General features: G+C 38.3%; 1 pseudogene; it reads left to right on the top strand.

Moving 5' to 3' along the window:
- The first annotated feature begins 6,543 nt into the window (after nucleotides 1-6,543).
- LOC116470659 (mitochondrial import receptor subunit TOM5 homolog) lies at nucleotides 6,544-6,791 on the top strand (annotated as a pseudogene).
- The last annotated feature ends 730 nt before the right edge of the window (nucleotides 6,792-7,521 follow it).

The raw sequence follows: 7,521 nt of genomic DNA, 5'->3' as shown, positions 1-7,521 counted from the left end.
CTCTGCCCTTCATGGCTCCCATTGCCACCCTCCCAACCCCTGTCACCACCAGGGCTGAACAAGGAGTGCAGACCACTGTGCATTCTACAAATCAGCTAATCGCCTGGAGCAACAGAGAGCTTCTGCCAGTAAATAAGGATCAAGTATATACCCAAACACACTGGCTGTAGCTGGCTGTCACCTGTGCATGCCATCTACAGGCTTGTAAGGCAAACTTCACAGCCCAATATAAAACATGCTGAAAGAAGTACATAGGGCAGCTGGACGCGGTGACTCATGCCTGTAAACACAGCACCTTGGGAGGCTAAGGTGGACGGATCACTTGAGGTCAGGAGATCAAGACCAGTCTGGCAAACAAGGTGAAACCCTGTCTCTACTAAAAATACAAAACTTAGCCAGGCATGGTAGTGGGTGCCTGCAATCCCAGCTACTCAGGAGGCTGAAGCAGGAGAATTGCTTGGACCTGGGAGGAGGAGGTAGTGAGCCAAGATCGGGCCACTGCACTCCGCACTCCAGCCTGGGTGACTAAGTGAGACTCTATCTCCAAAAAAAAAAAAAAAAAAAAAAAAAGAAGGAGAAGAAGAGCAGCAGCAACAGCATAGGGCTGTTCAAGCAAAGCCAAAAGATCTTACCAAGCATTCTCTACAGTCACATCCCCTAGGCAAGCGGGGAAAAGGGAAAGGAAAGAAGAATTAATAATAATAACAACATTATAGGGAAAGAAAGAAAAAGAAAAAAATCCTACCTGCATGAAAATAATTACAAAAATCAGAAGTGCCAGTGTCTCCAGATGAGAAGCAACCAGCACAAGAATTCTGGCACCATGAGAAAGCTGAAGGTAGTGACACCACCAAAAAATTTCACTAGATCTCCAGCAATGGTCCCTAACCAAAATAGAAATTCAGAAATAACAGATAAAGAACTCAAAGCACAGGCCGGGTGTGGTGGCTCATGCCTGTAATCCCAGCACTTTGGGAGGCCAAGGTGGCCAGATCACCTGAGGTCGAGAGTTGGAGACCAGCCTGGCCAATATGGTGAAACCCCATCTCTACTAAAAATACAAAAATTAGCTGGGCGTGGTGGCATGTGCCTGTAATCCCAGCTACTCGGGAAGCTGAGGCAGGAGAATCACTTGAACCTGGGAGGTGGAGGTTGCAGTAAGCTCAGATTGCATGACTCCAGCCTGGGTATCAGAGTGAGACTCTGTATCAAAAAAACAAACAAACAAAAAAACAAAACAAAAAACAACTTCAAAGCATGGCTTGCAAGGAAGCTTATAGAGATCCAAGACAAAGTTAAAAATCGAGACAAAGAAACTTCTAAAGCAATTCAGGAAATGAAGAGATAAACATCTCAAAAAGAAATCAATCAGAGCCTCTAGAATTAAAAAACTCACTTAAGGAATTTCAAAATAAAATTGAAAGCTTTATAAATGGACTGGACCAAGCAGAAGAATTTCAGGACTTCAAGACTGGTCTTTTGAACGAACCCAATCTGACCAAAAAAAAAAAAAAGAATTTTTAAAAATAAGTAAAATAAGTAAATTATTTGAGAAATGTGGGATTATGTAATGCAACCAAACCTTCAAATTACTGGCATTCCTGAGAGAGAAGGAGAAAAAGCAAACAACTTGGAAAATATACTTGAGGCAATAATTCAAGAAAACTTCCCTAGTCCTTAGAACATGGATAAATAAATTTGTGAAAAATGTCAAAAAAAAAAAAAAAAAAAAAAAAAAGGAAACTTTCCTTATCTTGCCAGGGAGGTAGACATCCAGATACAAGAAATCCAGAGAACACCTGCAAGATACTATATACAAAATGAACATCACCAAGACATATATAGTCACCACACTGTCCAAGGTCAGTGTTAAAGAAAAAATCTTAAAGGCAGCTAGAGAAAAAGGGCAGATCACGTACAAAAGGAACCCCATCAGGCTAACAGTGGACTTGTCAGCAGAAACCTTGCAAACCAGGAGAGATTGGGAGCCAATTATCAGCATTCTTAAAGAAAAGAAACTCCAACCAAGAATTTCATATCCTGCCAAACTAAGTTTCACAGCAAAGAAGAAATAAAATCTTTTCCAGACAAGTAAGTGCCAAAGGAATGTGTTACCACTAGAGCAGCCTTACATTAGATCCCTAAGGGAGTCCTAAATATGGAAACAAAAGAATGATACCTGCTACCACAAAAACACACTTAAGTACATAGCCCACAGACCCTATAAAGAAAAAAACAATAGAAACTACAAAGCAAACAGCTAACAACTTCACAATAGGATCAAAACTTCACATATCAATATTAACCTTGAATGTAAATGGTCTAAACGCCCCACTTACAAGGCAAAGAGTGGCAAGTTGGATAAAGAAACAAGACCCATCCATCTGTTGTCTTCAAGAGACCCATTTCACATGTAATGACACCCATAGGCTCCAAGCAAAGGGGTGGAGAAAGATCTACCATGCAAAAAGAGAACTAAAAAGAAGACAAAAAAAAATCTTACTATCAGATTAAACAGACTTTAAACCAACAACGGCAAAAACATACAAAGAAGGGTATTACATAATGATAAAGGGTTATATTTAATAAAAGTTAACTATCCTAAATATTTATGTATCCAACATTGGAGCATCCAGATTCATAAAACAAGTACCTATACACTTACAAAAAGACTTAGATAGCCACAAAGTAATAATAGGGGACTTCAACGCCCCACTGACAGGATTAGATCATCAAGGCAGAAAATTAACAAAGAAATTCTGGACTTAACAGTTGACCAAATGGACTAATAGATATGTACAGAATACTCTATATGTCAACCACAAATATACATTCTTCTCATCTGCACACAGAACATACTCCAAGATTAACCACATGCTCAATCATAAAGCAAGTCTTGATAAATTTTTTAAAAATCAAAATCATATCAACCATACTCTTGGACCGCAGTAGAATAAAAATAGAAATCAGTACCAAGAAGATCTCTCAAAACCACACAATTACATAGAAATTAAACAACTTGCTCCTGAATGACTTTGGGGTAAACAATAAAATCGAGGCTGAAATCAAAAGATTCTTTGAAATAAATAAAAACAAAGACACAATATCCCAAAATCTCTGGGATATAGCAAAAGCAGTAACCCAGAGATACTAACCAACAATCTAACATCACACCTAGAAGAACTAGAAAAAACAAAAACAAACTAACCCCAAAGCTAGCAGAAGAAAAGAAATAACTAAAATCAGAGCATAACTGAACAAAATTAAGACTCAAAAATCCACACAAAGAATCAGCGAAACCAGAAGTTGGTTCTTTGAAAGGATAAACAAGATCTATAGACTGCTAGCTAGATTAAAAAAGAAAAAGAGAGAGAAAATCCAAATAAGCACAATCAGAAATGACAAAGGTGACATTCCAGCCAATCCCACAGAAATACAAAAGATCCTCAGAGACTAATATGAACACCTCTATGCACACAAACTAGAAAATCTAGCGGAAATGGATTAATTCCTGGAAACATACAATCTCCCAAGATTGAATCAGAAAGAAATCGAAACACCAAACAGACCAATATCGAGTTCCAAAATTGAATCAATAATTAAAAACCTACTAATCCAAAAAAGCCCTAGACCAGAAATGGATTCACAGCCAAATTCTACCAGACATACAAAGAAGAGCCGGTACCAATTCTACTGAAACTATTTCAAAAAACTGAGGAGAGACTCCTCCCTAACTCATTCTACAAAGCCAGTATCACCCTAGTACCAAAACCTGGCAAAGAGACAATGAAAAGGCTGATATCCCTGATGGGCATAGATACCAAAATCCTCAAAAAATACTGGAAAACTGAATTCAACAACACGCCAAAAAAGTTAATTCACGATAGTCAAGTAGGCCTCAGTCCTGGGATGCAAGGTTGGTTCAACGTACACAAATCAATAAATGTGATTCACCACATCAACAGAATTAAAAACAAAAACCATAGAATCATCTCAACAGATGCAGAAAAAGCTTTAAATAAAATCCAGCATCCCTTCATGATAAAAACCCTCAAGAAACTAGACACTGCAGGAACACACCTAAAAAATAATAAGAGCCATCTATGACATACCCACAGCCAACATCATACTAAATGGGCAAAAACTGGAAGCATTCCCTTTGAGAACTGGAATAAGAAAGGATGTCCACTCTCACCACTCCTATTCATGTACTGGAAGTACTCGCCAGAGCAATCAGGCAAGAGGAAGAAATAAAAGGAATCCAAATTGGAAAAGGAGAAATCAAACTATCTTTCTTCACAGACAGTATGATTCTATACCTTGAAAACTCTAAAGACTCCATCAAAAGTCTCCTGGAACTAATAAATAACTTCAGGAAAGTTTCAGGATACCAAAATCGATATGTAAAAATCAGTAGCATTTCTATACACCAATAACATTCAAACTGAGAGCCAAATCAAGAATGCAATCCCATTTGTAATAGCCATACACACAAAAAATGCCTATGAATACATCTAACCAAGAAAGAGAAAGATCTCTACAAGGAGAACTACAAAACACTGCTAAAAGACACAGACGACACAAAGAAATGGAGAAATATTCCAGGCTCATGGATTGGAAAAATCTATGTCATTAAAATGGCCATACTGCCCAAAGCGATCTATGAATTCAGTGCTATTCCTATCAAACTACCAATGCCATTTTTCACAGATTTGGAAAAAAACTATTCTAAAATTCATATGGAACCAAAAAGGAGCCAAAATAACCAAAGCAACCCAAAACAAAAGGAACAAAGCCAAATGCATCACATTAACCAACTTCAAACTATACCGTAAGGCTATGGTAACCAAAATAGCATGGTACTGGTACAAAAACAGACATATAGACCAATGGAATGAAATAAAGAACACAGAAATAAAGCTGTACACCTATAGCCATTTGATATTCAACAAAGTTGACAAAAATAAGCAATGGGGAAAGGACTCCCTATTCAATAAATGATGCTGGGATAGCTGGCTAGCCATATGCAGAAGAATGAAACTGGACCTTTCACCATATGCAAAAATTAACTCAAGATGAATCAAAGATTTAAACGTAAGACTTCAAATTATAAGAATCCTAGATGAAAATATAGGGAACACCATTCTGAATATCAGTCTTGGAAAATAATTTATTACTAAGTCCTCAAAAACAATTGCAACAAAAACAAAAATTTGTAAGTGAGGCCTAATTAAACTAAAGAACTTCTGCACAGTAAAAGCAACTACCCACAGAGTAAACAGATAACCTGCAGAAAGGGAGAAAATATTTGCAAGCTATGCATCTGACAAAGGTCTAATATCCAGAATCTATAAGCAAATTAAACAACTGAACAAGCAAAAAACAAATAACTCCATTAAAACATGGGCAAAAGATATGCACAGACACTTCTCAAAAGAAGACACACAGTGGCCAACAAACATATAAAAAAAAATCCATATCACCAATCACGAGAGAAACACAAATGAAAACCACAATGAGATACCATCTCACACCAGTCTGAATGGCTAGTATTAAAAAGTAAAAAATAACAGATGCTGGTGAGGCTGTGGAGAAAAGGGAATGCTTATACACCATTGGTGGGAATGTAAATTAGTTCAGCCACTGTGGAAAGCAGTTTGGAGACATCTCAAAGAACTTAGAACTACCGGCCAGGCGCAGTGGATCATGCCTGTAATCCCATCACTTTGGGAGGCCGAGGCAAGTGGATCACTTGAGGTCAGGAGTTCGAGACCAGTCTGGCCAACATGGTGAAACCCCGTCTCTACTAAAACTACAAAAATTAGCCGGGCATGGTGGCGCATGCCTGTAATCCCAGCTACTCGGGAGGCTGATGCAGGAGAATCACTTGAACCCAGGAGGCAGAGCCGAGATCATGTCGCTGCACTCCAGCCTGAGTAACAAAGCTAGACTCCATCTCAAAAAAAAAAAAAAAAAATCTCAGAACTACCATTTGACCCAGCAATCCCATTACTGGGTGTCTATCCAAAAGAAAACAAATCTTTCTACCAAAAGACATGCATTCGCACATTCATCACAGCACTATTCACAATAGCAAAGTCATAGCATCAACCCAGGTGCCCATTAATAACGACTGATGAGGAAAATGTGGTACATATACACCAAGAGTATTACATAGCCATAAAAAGAATGAAATCATGTCTTTTGCAGCAACATGGATGCAGCTGGAGGCCATTAGCCTAAATGAATTAATGCAGGAACAAAAAAACCATATACCACATGTTCTCACTTATGAGTGGGAGCTAGACATCGGGTACTCATGGACATAAAGATGGGAACAATAGACACGGGGGACTACTAGAGGGGAAGGGTAGAAGCAGGTAAGGGTGGAAAAACTAACTGTTGGATACTATGCTCAGTACCTAGGTGATGGGATCATTTGTACCCCAAACCTCAGCATCATGCAATATACACAGGTAACAAACCTGCACGTGTACCCCCAGAATCTAAGACAAAAGTTGAAAAATAAAAAAGTAAAAAACAAAAATAAATAAAAGTAAAAATCTAGGCTGAGTTCTGGGCACAAGGCAACCACTGAGAAGAGCAGAGCATGGCATATGCTGAGTCAGACCATGATGTTTGGGATGGGGGGCCTCATGCCAAAGCTGGACTTGGAGGAGGTGAAAGAGAAGATGCATGAGGATGTGTTCTCCTCCATATAGAACTTCCTCCAGTACATGGCCCTGCTGAGAATCACTCTTTTTATCTTAAAGAAATTGGACAGCATATGATGATTGGGCATCACATGTGAATGCATGACATGAAGAACCTGGTTACAGTTTCTACTCCTCTCTGCAAGTGAATAGGCCCAGAAAGGTTTAAGAGACGCTTTGACTTAATGGACATAATAATTTTACTTGTTAAGAACAAGTTTGGGCCAGGTACAGTGGGTCACACCTGCAATCCCGGCACTTTAGGAGGCCGAGGTGGGCAGATCACGAGGTCAGGAGTTTGAGACCAGCCTGGCCAACATAGTGAAACCCCATCTCTACTAAAAATACAAAAATTCACTAGGCATGGCAGTGCGTGCCTGTAATCCCAGCTACTCAGGAGGCTGAGGCAGGAGAAGCGCTTGAACCCAGGAGGTGGAGGTTGCAGTGAGCTGAGATTGCACCACTGCACTCCAGCCTGGATGGCAGAGTGAGACTCTGTCTCAAAAAAAAAAAAAAAAAAAAAAAAAGTTTGGCTCTGGTAATTGACCTTCATAGCTAAAATATAAAACTATTTGGTAAGTAAAAAAATAAAATAAAAATCTTTTCCTAGCAAAAAATAAAAATAAATTTAAAAAAATAAAGAAAATAACCAAATGTTAATTTTATAGTTATGTCATCACATATTTGAAATAAATGAAAAAAAGTGAATTTATATAATTTATATAAAGTGAAATATACATATATATATATACATATATACGTACATAATAGTACTACTACTAGAAATGTTATTTAAAATAAACTAAAC

Source organism: Hylobates moloch, unplaced genomic scaffold (assembly GCF_009828535.3).
Source record: "Hylobates moloch isolate HMO894 unplaced genomic scaffold, HMol_V3 SCAFFOLD_2, whole genome shotgun sequence".
Lineage (NCBI taxonomy): Eukaryota > Metazoa > Chordata > Mammalia > Primates > Hylobatidae > Hylobates > Hylobates moloch.
This window is presented reverse-complemented; position numbering and strand designations above follow the sequence as displayed.